At 37.1% G+C, this 14,497-nt stretch overlaps 1 protein-coding gene across 1 annotated transcript in view; it reads left to right on the top strand.

The window, feature by feature from the left end:
• The window catches only part of LOC131165728 (ricin-like), a 630,504-nt gene that overhangs the window by 409,409 nt on the left and 206,598 nt on the right, over positions 1 to 14,497 (top strand). The window lies entirely within an intron of this gene.

The following is a 14,497-nucleotide window of genomic DNA, read 5'->3' on the forward strand; positions in this document are numbered from 1 at the left end:
GGTGAATTAATATCTTAATTTTAAAAATATTATTTATAAAAATATAATATTACATATTGAGTACCAGAAGAGTTTTACTAAAACATGCTTCAATCATGTTTTAACTTTAAAAATTCTAGTAAAATTTTAAATTAGTAATTTTTTCATTGGAGAATAGTCATTGTTTATTTATTAATTCCATATTAATCTTGTTAGAAACTCATATCTGTTATGTAAAATTAGAACTTATGTCAAATTGAAGTAAATCTTGTAGAGTTGAATAAACAAAGAAAAGAAATTAATTGTTTGAAAGAATTAAAAAAAAAAAAACACGTATTTATGTGGTTCAGCCAATGTAGCCCCTACATGCACAGTGAGAACCTAACGGAAGAACCTTTATTGATGAATCCAATCAGCCTTAAGATTATAAGCATATGTGTGGTAACCCAAGAAATAATAATAATAATAATAATAATAATAATAATAATAATAATAATAATAATAATAATAATATATTAATTATTATTTAATTAAACAAATAAAATGAATATATTCTAATGAAAGAAAACTAATTGGAATAAAGATGTGTATATATATATATATATATATATATATATATATATATATAATGTTAATTTAATAAATATACATATACATTCTTCAGGAAGGAATTGAATTGAGAAATCAAAGAGGCGCCCCCAACTGGCCATCAATTCTCTCTCTCTCTCTCTCTCTCTCTCTCTCTCTCTCTCTCTCTCTCTCTCTCTCTCTCTCTCTCTCTCTCCTGCTCTCGCCAGTCTCTCCTCCGTCCCTCCTTCTCTCTCTCCTCAATTTTCTCGGTTAAACAGGCGCCGATCAAAAAATGGAAGATATCTCTAGGTTTCATTCTCTGCCACCGACATTTTAACTAAAGTGTATTTGTCGTAGGAGCATCGTAGGCACTACTCTTGAGGTAAGATAACCTTTCACTCTCTCCTCAATTTTTCCTTAAATCTTCAGTCACGTTAACGATCGAATACCACCACTGTAACAACCTCAAAAATTAAATAATTTTTTTTAAACACATATGACCTACTCTGATTCCCCCTGCTATTAAATCTCAGGCCTCAGAAGGCACTGGGTATTCCTGTTTACAATAAACATACCTATGCAGCGGAAAAACATAAAACATACAACCATATATACACATACAATACTAGAATTCAGTATTTCTAGACTATAGTTATATTTTACATCTCTCTCCGATACCATCTACCCCAAAATACAACACTCTGTACAAACTTACCCTATAAACAGGGTAATCGTGTAGTGACCCAAAGAATAATAGCATTTTAATAATAAAGAGGGAGAGAAAATAGATACAAAAATAGAAGAAGGCCGTGGATTTCGTCGATGACATTGCATTTTGGAGAATAAAATAATTTTAAGAAAATTGTCAAGCTTCGTCGATGAACACAGGGTTTCGTTGATGAAGGTTTAAGAATTTCGTCGACGAACATAGGGTTTTGTTGACGAGAAAGTACCGAGAGGGGTTCCGAGGTAGCCTGAATTTCATTGACGAATACAGGACTTCGTCGACGAATTTAATGAAGGATTCGTCGACGAGGTGATGTGTCTCGTCGACGAATCTGGCAGTATAAATAGAGGAAAACCGGGATATTTCTCATTTTTCACCGCGTCTCTCTCTCTCTACGCCACTCTCTCCCTTCTCTCTTCCATTCCAGCCCCACCAGTTGCTGAATCGACGATCCGAGGTTACCACGACGCTCCTGGCGGAGTTCTCCACAAGTCTGCCGGAGTGGATCATCAGAGAAATGAAGTTAGATTTCATCCCAAATTCAGGGTAAGGTCTTTTATCCAGTTTTTGGCCTCATGACAGTTATAGGAAATGATATAGGCAGAAAAATACTGATATTATGTTCTGGCATATGTTGGTTTTAGAGTGTTTTGTAGGAGGACCAGAGGGTGTTAGGCTTGTATTCTCTAGGAGCTTTCCAGTAGTCAGGTAAGGGAAATATGGTATGCTAGGTATTTCTTAAAATACTATACAACTTATTTAATTACAAAAATTATGTATTTATGTATGGTGTGGCTTGTGAATATGAATATGGTATGGGTATATGTTTTACGAATGCTAGTTTCATGATTTTACGGATTTTAGTACCATGATTATACGAATCTCAGTATTATGAATATGCAGTTTCAGTGTTATGAATATATATAATTCTCAGCAGTATTACGTATGAACTACAGTTACAGTTTATGCAACATCATGGTTATTTCAGTACTTCAGAATCATGGTAAATCAGTTATATATGTATAGAAATATATTATATGATATCAGACCCTGTTGGACTTGTAGCTACAGAGCACGGTACCGTTACTACAGATATTATGTTACTTTATGAGTGCAACCACCTATTCAGATAATACGTGGTAAGGTTGACCACCTAAGCCCTTGAAGAGGTTAGGCTCCCCATCCAGATATGGATTGAGGTGGGCAGGTCGGCTGACGGAGTTCAGTGATTTGTTCCTAGTTGGCTAGTCAAGGTAAATCCAGCCTACAGGCCGCACAACCTTGTTATGAGGGGGCATGTCATGACACAGATAGCCATAGGGAACAGTTTTAGTTACTATTACATACGTACGGATTTACAGAAACAGGGATCATACTTATATACATTAGAAGTACTTTGAATTATAACCATAATACTATTATGTTAAGCAATAGGGAAAAGGGGTGGTGTATTTTATTATTTGTACTGTACTCTTGTATTCAGTTATTCATGTTTATAAGAAAACAGATTTCATGATATATGTATAGTAGCTCATTTGCCACACACTAGTAATAGCATATTTCTTCTTACTGAGCATTGGCTCATCCCAATGTTGCAACATTTTTCAGGTGATCCAGATAGACAAGCACGTATAGCCCTCACCCGTTGAGGATATTTTTGGAATACAGTTATATTTGTATATATTGGAAAACATTTCAGAACTCTGGTATTGTATATAATGGTTATGGTTATGTTTATATGATTCTGCTTCTCACTGCTTAGGTTAATGTTGTGGTACCAGAGTATGTTAATTGTTACAGTATGTTAATGGGGAAGTAAATGGCGTGTTTGTTATAAGGAGTGTCTTATATGCATATCTGTTAATTTATGTGAATATGAATAATTAATAAGATAATTACGAGGGCTTGTTGAGAAAACCGAGTGCCCTAGTAATAGTAATGGAGCAGAGGGAAGCTACTTGTATAGGTGGGTAATCTTTCCTATCCTCGGATAATTGTGTGTGTGAGTGTAAAATAAGAATGTTTTCATAAATGTGTTTATCTACTTAGTGAACTGGTTATTTTCTGCACACTAAACGCATGCTGGCCACACACTGACATTAACTTAATCTTTCCCTTACTGAGCTATGCCTCACCCCTACTTTACAAACTATCTTTTTAGGTAATCCTAGAGATCGGGTCTAGCGGGCTAGAGGAGCAGGGCTAGAGGTGTAAATTTATGTAGGTAGTGTGTAGATGGAGACTTTATTTTCATTTAGTTTTATAGGATGTAATTATGTGAAAATGGATATAGTTGTGTGTAAAGATAGTTAGAATTCTGGTAATGTAATTAGAAGATTTTGTATTTTATTTTCGCTGCATATATGTATTTTATATATGATGAATAAGGTATCAAGTACACTAACATCACTAAAGTAGCACTCCAGGCCACGTGGCGGGTCGGGGTCATTACAAGTGGTATCAGAGCCTAGGTTGCTAGATTTTGCAGACTTTGAGGATTGATAATTACTAGAATATAAGTTGAGATAAGATAGGGATAGGAGTGGGTAGGTTAAGATGGGCTTTGGTCTGGAAGCTTGGAGTTAGAAATCTATTGACATACTTCTGTTATTTTCTAAATAAGTCGCAAGTTTCAGAAAACCATGGTAAATCCATTGATGGTTTCGTTTCTAGGTTGAGGGACTTGAACTCAAGAAATTTAGGTTGGAATATTAGTATGAGTGGGTATGTGTGTGAAGTTAATGTTAGAATGGATATTTTTACCTAAATGGTTTAATGATAGAATTGAAATATGAATTATTAAATTAGAACTCGTATATTATATCAATTCCATTATTCCATATTTGTATTAATTATGTTAAGGTTGAAAGTTCTAAGTCGGGTTATATCCTATTTACATATTGTCAGATAGTGTCGTTTTATTATTTGATTTAGGTGCAACCCACTCGTTTGTCTCTCAGGGATTTGTTGAACCATGTGGGTTAGGGGTTTAACTGTTAGAGACTGAGTTAGGAGTGGGCACACTGAAAGGGTCAGTGTTAATATGTAGTAAGGTGATCAGGGATTATCCAGTAGATATTCAGGGGAGAGTGTTGTCTACTAGTTTAATAGTCCTTGATATGCATGGTTTTGAAATTATTTAGGGCATGGAATGGCTAGCATCCAGCTACGCGAGCATTGACTGTCACAGGAAGGAGGGGTATTCAGACCTCCTAGGGAGCATGAGTTTGTATTTGTGAGGTCATGTGTGTGTTCGGCACCACGGATCCTTTCGACTATCTAGGCAAAGAGGTTACTTTTGGGGGGATTTCAGGGTTACCTTTCGATGTTGAAGGAAGCGCCAAACGAGGAACTCAAGTTGGAAGATATCCCAATGATAAAGGAGTCCTCTGTTGTTTTTCCAGAGGATTTACCGAGGTTGCCTCCTGATTGTGAGGTGAAATTTGCAATTGATCTGATTCCAGGGACAACACCAATCTCCAAAGCCCCATATAGAATGACTCTAGCTTAATCAAAGGAGTTAAAGGAGCAACTATAAGAGCTTTTAGACAAGGGGTTTATCAAAGCCCTGGGTGCACCGGTGTTGTTTGTGAAGAAGAAGTACAGGTCGATGAGGATGTGCATCGACTACTGAGAGATTAATAAGGTAACTATGAAGAACAAGTATCCATTACCCCGAATTGACGAACTGTTTGATCAGCTTTAGGGTACGTAGATTTTCTCTAAAATCGATCTACGATCTAGATATCATCAGGTGAAGGTTAAATCAAATGATGTATCAAAGATTACTTTTCGGACTCGGTACGGCCATTACGAGTTCCTAGTTATGTCGTTCGGGTTGACGAATGCTCCAGCAGTATTTATGGATCTGATGAATAGGGTATTCCACGAGTACTTAGACTAGTTTGTTATTGTGTTCATAGATGATATTTTGGTCTATTCAAGGAGCCCTGAGGAGCATGAAGCTCCTATGAAACTAGTACTTCAGGTGCTCAGGGAAAAGAAGTTATTTGCTAAACTTAAGAAATGTGAATTCTGGCTAGAGCAGGTTTCATTTTTGGGTCATGTGGTATCCAAGGAAGGGATTTTAGTGGATCCAAGCAAAGTAGAGGCTATGGTTGATTGGGCAAGGCCGAAGAATGTGCAGGAAGTCAGAAGTTTCCTAGGTCTTATCGGATACTACTGTCGGTTTGTCGAGGGGTTCTCCAGGTTATCAGGGTCTTTGACACGACTCACGAGGAAGAATGTGAAGTTTGACTGGATCGATGAATGTGAGCAGAGCTTCCAGGAGTTGAAGCAGTGTCTTGTCACTGCCCTAGTGTTGACCCTTCCATCAAGTGAGGGTGGATTTGTAATTTACAGTAATGCATCACAGAAGAGACTTGGTGGTGTTCTAATGCAGTAGGGGAAAGTCATTGCGTATGCGTCTCTCCAGTTGAAAGAGTATGAAAAGAACTATCCTACGCACAACTTGGAGCTAGCAGCAATTTTTTTTGCATTGAAGATTTGGCGACACTACCTTTATGGTGTAAGGTGCGAGATCTTTACCGACCATAAGAGTCTCAACTACTTCTTCACCCAAAAGGAGTTGAATATAAGACAACGCAGATGGCTTGAGTTGATAAAGGATTATGACTACACCATTAGCTATCACCTAGGAAAGGCAAACGTGGTAGTCGATGCATTGAGGTGGAAATCTAGGGGTACGTTAGCCTCAGCAGTTATGGTTTCACACCAGATCAGGATGGACCTGGAGAGGTTGGGTGTAGAATTGGTAAAAAGGAATCATCAGACATATATTTCTAATCTGGTGGTTCAACCGACTTTACAAGAGAGAATCAGAATAACTCAGTTGAAAGATGTAGAGTTAATGGAGATTGTAGAGAAGATACAGGATGAGCAGCACACAGACTTTAATGTTGCTGAGGATGGAGTTCTCAGATTTCACACTCGATTATGTGTGTCAGATGATGCAGAGATAAAGAGGACAATTCTAGGGGAAGCTCACCGTTCTCTCTATACTGTTCACCTAGGTAGCACAAAGATGTATAGAGACTAGTGAGAATCGTTCTGGTGGAGTAACACGAATAGGGAAATTGCTAAATTTTTGGGTCAGTGCTTAACATGTCAGCATGTGAAGGCAGAACACCAAAGGCCAGTGGGACCACTTCAACTACCGGACATCCCTACGTGGAAGTGGGAGCATATCTCGATGGACTTTGTATCGGGATTGCCTTTAGCGTTGCATAGGTAGAATGTCATATGGGTAGTGGTTGACAGATTGACAATGACTGCCCATTTCATTCCGGTTAGAATCAGTTATTCCATGGGTAAGCTAGTAGAACTTTATGTTCAAGAGATAGTCAGAATACATGGCATGCTTGTGTCCATCGTTTTAGATCGGGATCTGCGGTTCACTTCTCATTTCTAGAAGAGTTTGCAGGGAGCATTGGGTTCTCAACTCACTTTCAGTACTGCATTTCACCCTCATACGGATGGATAGTCTAAACGAACCATTTAGATTCTCGAGGATATGTTACAGGCATGTGTGTTAGATTTTGGGGGCAATTGGATCCGATATCTGTCGTTGGTTGAATTTGCATATAATAACAGTCACCAATTCGGCATTGGAATGACACCGTATGAGGCCTTGTATGATCGCTGGTGCTGATCTTCGTTGTACTGGGATGAAGTAGGCAGGCGGCAGATTTTGGGACCAGAACTTGTTCAGCAGGCCTCTACAAAAGTCAAACTTATTAAGGAAATGATTAAAGTAGCCCAGAGTTGACAAAAGAGTTATGCGGATACCCGCCGACGGGAGCTAGAATTCAAAGTAGGTGATATGATATTCTTAAGGATTGCTCCGATGAAGGGGGTGATGAGGTATGAAAAGAAGGGCAAGCTGAGCCCTAGATACATTGGGCCGTTTAAGATTTTGGAGAGGATTGATTTGGCGGCGTACAGGATAGCACTACCCCCAGCACTGTCTAGGACACACGATGTGTTCCACATGTCCATGTTGAGGAGGTATGTTCCAGACCCCTCATATGTGATTAGTTATGAATCGTTGGAGATCGGGGATACTCTGGCATATGAGGAGGTAACAATTCAAATTTTGGATCGGAAAAAATAGGAACTACATACTAAGGATATATCATTAGTGAAGGTACTGTGGCGAAATCGTGTAGTTGAGGAAGTTTCCTAAGAGTTAGAAATGGAAATACACTAGAAGTACCCGCAGCTGTTCAGCGAGGGTTAGTACCAAATGGGTAAGGGTATGATTGTATATAGAGGGATTAGAGGAGGTTATGTAGTTAGTGGTGTGTAGTTTTAATTATGGATAGTCTTTGGAAAAATTTTTTATGGTTATTGTAATTTCCCAAAGGCAGTATTGTGACCACGGTATTCTTCCATCATAAGTGTGGGTAGTTAATAAACGTGGGACGGGGCCGCTATTTAGGTGGCAACCGACTCTTCTATAAATAGGGGTACTGAGTTAAAAATGTGATTGGTAACGGTTAACAAATTTCAAGGACAAAATTTTTGTAAGGAGGGGAGAATGTAGTGATCGTTAAAAAAAAAAAAAAAAAAAACACGAGTTAAAATTTTTAAAAATTAAATTAAAAAATTATTTAAATTTAAAAAATTAATTAAAATTAAATAAAAATTTTAAAAATAATTAATTAATTAGTAATTAAATAATATAATATTATAATGATATAATATATATATATATATATATATATATATATATATATATATATATAAAGTAAAGTTTCGTGAAGATTATCTTTAGGAAGTTACTAAAAGGAAAAAAAATGCGGAGGAAGGGCGTTCCATCTCTCTGTCCCCTCTCTCCCACTCTCCTCCATCTCGTCTCCGACATTCGGCCGATTGGAAATTCGAAAATACTGTTGGGCTTTGTTTGCCGTCACCAGCACTTCTACTAGAGCGGATCTATCGTGGGAACGGCGTAGACATATCTTCTAGGGTAAGGTCAAATCTCAAATTTACCTCAATTTTTCTTAAACTATAAGACCCATTAACGAACGGAAATGGTCAGGAGATTCATGGGGAGATTCTTTACAATCTAGCTGGAGCGAGTTTTCGAATTGGAGCTCCGGGGTACTAATCCTAAATCGAGGATAAGTTTGATAATTTAGGCTTTTATTAGGCTATTTAAGGTATTCAGAACTTAGGAAAATTTTAGGGAAAGTTACTCTAGGTATTGTGACGAATGACATGGTGAAATTTGAATTTCAGGGCTCAAGGGTTTTTGAATGTCGTGGAGCGTAGGCCAGGGTGTTAGTAGGCTTTTTCAGGAATCAAGTAAGGGAATTAAGTTAAGTCAGTAATTTTATGAAATTTGAATCAATTTAATTGTTATGTTTATATAAATATATTTATTTATTTATTCATTTGGAAATTTAAAGGTTATTTTGAAAACCAATCGTTTGAAATGGATTTTACAAACTTAGGATATATGGTATGGTATTTTTGAATAAAATGAATGGTGGAAAGCTTGTTTGTTTGTATGGATATGTTAAAATGTGGAAAATCATGTGGCAGATGATTTAATTTGTATGGATTATTGTATATCTGGATTTGAGATTTTAAAATACTGAATTTTCTGTGAAATACTGAAATGTTTGAGAAACATTGGAAATGTTTGTGAAAATACTGGAACTGTTTATGAAATGCAGGAGTTTAAACTAACGACCAATGGCCGGGTGTTATTTGATTGGCCAAGGGCCACGATTATTATTTGATGGTCGAGGACCGAGTTAATTGACAGCTATATGTCGGATTGTATTTGTGGCCGGGGGGCCAAGTTTTTGGAATGATAGGAAATATATGTGAATTGATATTTTAAATGATGATTTCTATTATCTAAATTGCATGATATGTTTTAGGAACCCTAGGGACTAGTGTATTGTGAGCACGGTATCATTGCTAGTTAGACCATGTGCACCCACACTGTCTAGATAGAAGTGTAAGGGGTCCAGCCGACTGCCTACATGAGGTTGAAGTAAGGGCGTTGAACCTGCAACTTTGCTGTGGATGCCTAGAGGTTTGTTTGAAGAGGATGTTGTATTTGACTTTGTTTGGGTTGATCACCCAGGCTTAGTCCAGCCTTCAAGCCGCACAACCCATTCCATGGGGAAGTAAATGGCGTGTTTGTCATAAGGAGTGTCTTATATGCATATCTGTTAATTTATGTGAATACGATTAATTAATAAGATAATTACGAGGGCTTACTGAGAAAGGCGAGTGCCCTAATAGCAGTAATAGTATTAGAGCAGAGGGAAGTTACTTGTATGGGTGGGTAATCTTCCCTATACTCGGCTAATTGTGTGTGTGTGTAAAATAAGAATGTTTTCATAAATGTGTTTATTTACTTAGTGAACTAGTTATTTTCTGTACACTAAATGCATGTTGGACACACACTGACATTAACTTAATCTTTCCCTTACTGAGCTGTGTCTCAACCCTACTTTACAAACTATCTTTTCAGGTAATCCTAGAGATCGGGTTTAGCGGGCTAGAGGAGCCAGGCTAGAGGTGTAAATTTATGTAGGTAGTATGTAGATAGAGATTTTGTTTTTGTTTAGTTTTATAGGATGTAATTATGTGAAAATGGATATAGTTGTGTGTAAAGATAGTTAGAACTCTGGTAATGTAATTAGAGGATTTTGTATTTTATTTCTGCTGCATATATGTATTTTATATATGATGAATAAGGTATCAAGTACACTAACATCACTAAAGTAGCACTCCGGGCCATGTGACGGGTTGGGGTCGTTACATGGGGGCTGCACTTTTTAGAAGTTCACCCGAACAAATCCGCTGACTTTTGAGGGAGGTTCAAATCCAATCGTAGCTAAGGACTGAATTCAAGAGATGGAGGAACTCTTGACTGTTCTGCACTGTACTGAGGAGCAGAAGGTACAATACGCCACTTTCAAATTGGTTGGGGAGGCCAAGAGGTGGTGGAGGTCGGTGAAACTGGTGGAGGAGCAGCGGACAGGGTATACATCTATTACCTGGAGCTGTTTTAGGGAGGTTTTCTTCAACAGATACTTCCCAGTTGCCACTCGAGAGGCGAAAGCGGAAGAGATTTTACATTTGACCCAGGGATCAATGACGGTGCAACAATATGTGGCCAAGTTTGTGGAATTATCACATTTTTCTCAACACATGGTTCTGGACGAGCCGCTGAAAGCCCGGATGTTTGAGAAAGGATTGAGGTCAGGGATACGTGCTCAGGGGGTGGCATTGATGACTCAGAGTTACTTTGTGCTGGTTGATAGAGCCATGGCAGTTGAGATCAGTATACAAGAGTGTGAGGTAGAGGCAAAACAGAAGAAGAGATCCATATCTTCCAACTCATATACTGATGTCCGAGATGATTCTTGGAGGGGAGATCGTGATACTGGGGGTCAGAGGTCGGTAGGGCTAATCGAGATTACCGGGAGAATGCATTCTGCCCCTTTTATACCAAATGTAATCGAAGGCATTGGGGGGAATGTCGAGGTGTGAATACCGTGTGCTATAACTGTGGAAAACCTGGCCACATAGCTCGTGATTGTCATGCTCCACCAAGCAATGCACCCTCTCCTAATCAGAATAGGAGGAACAACCCGGTATCTCGCGACGGTGGCGCCTCGACGCCTGTTTACATGCTTGGTACGGCTGAGGGAGACAATGCTAAAGGCACATGTAATATTTTTACGTTTGCATAAGTAATAATCTTGTTTGACTTTGAGTGAATTGATGCTACATATATTTGAATTAATTAAAATGCATGAATGTGTTAGCTAGTTCCTAAGATTGTGAAAATATGAAATTGATGAATTTCGAGGATGAAATTCTTTTAAGGAAGAGATAATGTAAAGACCCAAAAAATTTTAACTATTAAAATAATAAGGAAGATAATAAATGGAATAGGGAAAAATAAAAGAAAGGGGAAAATAAATTTTAAAAGAATTAAGCAGGGACTCGTCGACGACGTTGATCTTCTCATCGAAGAGCGATCTTCTAGGTTTCATCGACGAGTATATGCGTCTCGTTGACGAGGAATTACCAAGAGTAGGGAAAATTCAGGTTTCTAAACGCCTCATCAACGAACATTTTTACCTTGGCGACGAATGTTCTTCTTGGCCTCGTCGACAAGTCCACGTGTCTCGTCGACGAGGGCCTGGTTATAAATAGGCCTTAGCACTTCTTTCCGCGAAATTCTCTCTCCCCTCTCATTTTCTCTCTCTGGGTTTCAGTTCCTCTACCTATTTTCTTCGAAACCGACTCAAATTTAGCCTGATTCAATGATTGGAAGTTACCCTAAGACTCCTGGAAAGAATCACTACAACATAGGCGGAGCAGATTTTCGATTTAGAGTACTTGGGAACCACTCCAAAACCAAGGTAAGTAGGGTATTTTTAAGTTCCATTAATAATATGGAGTATAAAGGGCCTAAGGAATGATAAAATAACATTTTATTAAAGTTTGTGTTAATAAACTCGGGGTTTTGAATTAGGGCTCGGGTGAGAGTTGCATACGACGTATCGGGGTTTCCGCAGGTGTAATCTATAAAGCCTAGGTAAGGGGAATTAATTATAGAAGGAATTTTATTAAAGTTTAAGTTGATTAATTTTGGAATATAATATTATATATATATATATATATATATATATATATATATATATATATATATAGACACACACACACAAATATTTAGGTATGATGTATTTGAACAGTTGATCATTTGGGAAAAATATTGACCTTTGGTATAATATATATATATACATGGAAAAGAAATTGTGTGGCAGGAATACAACTTTCATATTGTAATTGACTGTTGTAAGTACAGAATGATGAAATATATTGTTGGATTGCGCTCATTGGTTGGTTAGGGATATTGGCATGTTGTGAATATTTTTGGGTGATAAATTCTGATTGGTTGTAAATATTGTTGTTGAGATTGTTGTGTGACAAATATTGTGATGTGTGTATATGGGTCATTTTATGTGGTTATTTGTGTGTATTACAATATAATGTTGGCAGGCCTGAGGAGTTTGTTATATTGCCTAGATGTAATCACGATGTACGTTAGCAGGCCTGAGGAGTTCATATATTATCATTATATATTGGGATAGAGCATTGGCAGGCCTGAGGAGGTTATTCTACCGATATACTACAGGTAAGTCATGGGGATTGGTACTGGTGGTTAGTGGTGCCTGTGTGGGCCACGATATGTTTCTGTGTGAAGTTAGTCCTCTGTGGACCATGTATTGATATTTGTCCTGTGTGAATCAGTCTTGTGTGGACCATGCGTTGATGTTTGTCCTGTGTGGACCATGTGTTGATGATAGTCCTATGTGGACCAGTCTTGTGTGGACCGTGTGTTTTGTATGAGTGAGAGTCATGTGTGGACAGTATGTTTATGTGAAATGTGATCTGATGAGATGAATGATATAATAATTTAATTTTATATATATATATATATATATATATATATATATATATATATATATGGCAAGGTAAAACTTTCTGCTAAGAGCTTGCCGAGAAAAGCGAGTGCCCTAATATTTTCAGTTTGATGTCAAAACAGAAGGAAGTTACTTGTATGAGCAAGTAAACTTCCCTATTCTTGGAGACTTTGTCTATATACATAGCCCGAAGGCTTACTGAGTAAGGAGGGTGTCCTGATACTGGTATTAGAGCAGAGGGAAGCTACTTGCATGGGTGGGTAATCTTCCCTATTTTCAGGTATTATTATTAAAAATAATTATGAATATGAGTATGAAATCAGAAGCCAGTCTTCATGCATTTTAGATGTGAGTAAGAAATCAGAGATCAATGTTGATATTAATGATGTGTTTCTTAGCTGCAGTTAATGGTGAATGGAAAAAGAATAAATATATATTTTGTAATATTTAAACACTTTGCAACACACTGCTATGATTTGTTCTTCCTTATTGAAATGTGTCTCACCCTAGTGCATAATCATGTTTTCAGGTCCATCGAGAGATCAAGCTTAGGGCTTTGGCAGGGTAGCGTTTTGGGTAATGTTAGAAAGTTTGTATAAACAACTTATGCATAGTTTATGCTTTTAAGTACTGGTATGTAATAAATAAGTTTTGGCAGTTGTTAATGAGGTACAAATATGTATATAGGTAGACTCTGGTATTCAAATTTGAGGTTGTATGTTTTAATTCAGCTGCAAGATTGTGGAGTATGGTATCAGTAACAGGTGAATGTAAAACATGACCTTCGTGCCCCACTTGCCTGGTTTGGGGTGTTACACTCTCCCTGATCTTGCTATTGCCAAGAAAAATAATCATCATAATGAACTTTAACAAACAACCAACATTATATACCACACACATCTCCTAACTAATCCAAGAAGCTTAACAGAAATCTGCCTTGAATTGTTATCCCAGATTCAACCCATAACTGTCAACTGCAAATTATTTGTTTAGCCACATGTGTGTTAAAATGATTGGCACTTATTACAAATCTAAATTAGTAATTTAGATTAATGAATTAACAAATGTGCTTATTTCACAAGTCAAGATTAATCTATTATAAGCTAGTATACAAACAAATGAACTGATCGGGGAGAGTTTTCTCCCTTTAATCCATTCATAAATTGCATCTCGACCGTTTCTTCTTCCTGTTGATTAATAGATCAGATTAATAAAATACCCAATTTAACTGTTGATATTATAAAAAATAAAAAGGTAATTTAACAAAATGTGCAAGATAGAAGGATAATTAATTATTACATATATATATATATACAGAATCTTGCTTGCATGCATGCATAAGCGCAGTAGTGAATATTAATTGTATGGGATATGTTACGATGCATGGGGGCATGTTAATGTACAATGCGGCTTTGGTTCCAACCATTAATTAAAAATTATAATACAAATTATTAGTTAAGTATTTATAATTAAATATTGGGCGTGGTGGGTTGGATTGAAGCTGTCCTTGGGTTGTGTGCATGTGATCTATCTTTCTTTTTTCTCTTTTACCTTTTTTATATATAAAAACTAAAAATCATCAGCTAGTCATGGATGGAGCACGTGCATTGTACAATATAGATTGGTTTTGTTTATATTTGCATAACGTTGAATTGCTATATTGGACTTGTAAGGTCACGAGTTCGATTATTCTTTGAGAGTTTACCTCAATAAATTATTAAAAGTGCGTCAAAGA

This window comes from Malania oleifera, chromosome 10 (assembly GCF_029873635.1).
Source record: "Malania oleifera isolate guangnan ecotype guangnan chromosome 10, ASM2987363v1, whole genome shotgun sequence".
Lineage (NCBI taxonomy): Eukaryota > Viridiplantae > Streptophyta > Magnoliopsida > Santalales > Ximeniaceae > Malania > Malania oleifera.